The following is a 1,036-nucleotide window of genomic DNA, read 5'->3' as shown; positions in this document are numbered from 1 at the left end:
ACCACCTATGATATGTTTAAAAACCACTGGTACATATATTTGTGTTATGTGGAGGATTGATTAAACAAACTTAGGAAGCTAAAAAGAAAATGTAACTACTTATAATCTGTTTAAGTTTTTGTATGATCTATAAATTGGTGTGCATGTAGAGATACAAACAACAACATTTTGTTTGTTAATGTGATTCATTGGGTGTGCACACTTGTTTCCAGAATCACAACTAACTTATGAGAGAAATATGAAATCACTATTCATATATGACAAGTATAATGAAAACTTGTGTATTGTGTTTTTGATAAAACTAAATCTCAACCTTGAGCCAAGATGAAAAACGAAGTTGAGAACAGAAGCTGACTAAGAAGACAACAAAAATGCATGTTTGTTTTGTCTGCGGCTGCGAAGGCGGCAAAAATTGTTGTTCGTTTGGCTGCCGCTGCGGTGATCGCAACGTTCTGCGATTAAAAGTTTTGAACGTCGATTTGATTTAGCGGCTAAAAACGTTGCGCTCGCCGCAGCCGCTGCCGCAACTGCCTGCGGTGACCAAACGAACAAGCCACAACCCATTTCAGAAGTTAACGGTTGCCCGCAGTTGACAGTTTCTTCTCCTATTTACTCGTTTTTCCAAAAACACATTTAACTCTTTTGATATTTCGTTTACTACTACTGTCTCTATCACAATAAGTGAACACAGCTTTGCTTATCCTAAACACATCTGGGAATCAGGCCAAGGATGAAGACTATACAACTTGCTATGTAAGCTGCTTCTTTACGCGTTTGCAATATTGAGTCCAAAATTTCATTGACTTTTCTTTTTCTTCTCTATTTTACATTGTTTGAAATTTCCTTAACTTTGCAAAGAAACTTCCCATCTCTCTCTCTCTATATATATATAAGTGAGTTGCTATTTTCCCATTTCTTATCCTAACACTTTCTTAACCATTCAAGATCATCTCTGCTCATGGCTACTTCTTCTTCTTCACCTGTCATGGCTTCTTCTTCTTCTTCCCCACCTCGCAAGTGGAGATACCATGTCTTC

The 1,036-nt window shown here is 37.3% G+C and overlaps 1 pseudogene; it reads left to right on the top strand.

The window, feature by feature from the left end:
* The first annotated feature begins 985 nt into the window (after nucleotides 1-985).
* Nucleotides 986-1,036, top strand: part of LOC17894144 — a 13,153-nt pseudogene continuing 13,102 nt past the window's right edge.

The sequence above is a fragment of the Capsella rubella genome, unplaced genomic scaffold (assembly GCF_000375325.1).
Source record: "Capsella rubella cultivar Monte Gargano unplaced genomic scaffold, Caprub1_0 scaffold_2, whole genome shotgun sequence".
In the NCBI taxonomy this organism is placed as follows: domain Eukaryota; kingdom Viridiplantae; phylum Streptophyta; class Magnoliopsida; order Brassicales; family Brassicaceae; genus Capsella; species Capsella rubella.
The sequence above is the reverse complement of the archived record's forward strand: the minus strand, read 5'-3'. Positions and strand labels throughout refer to the sequence as shown.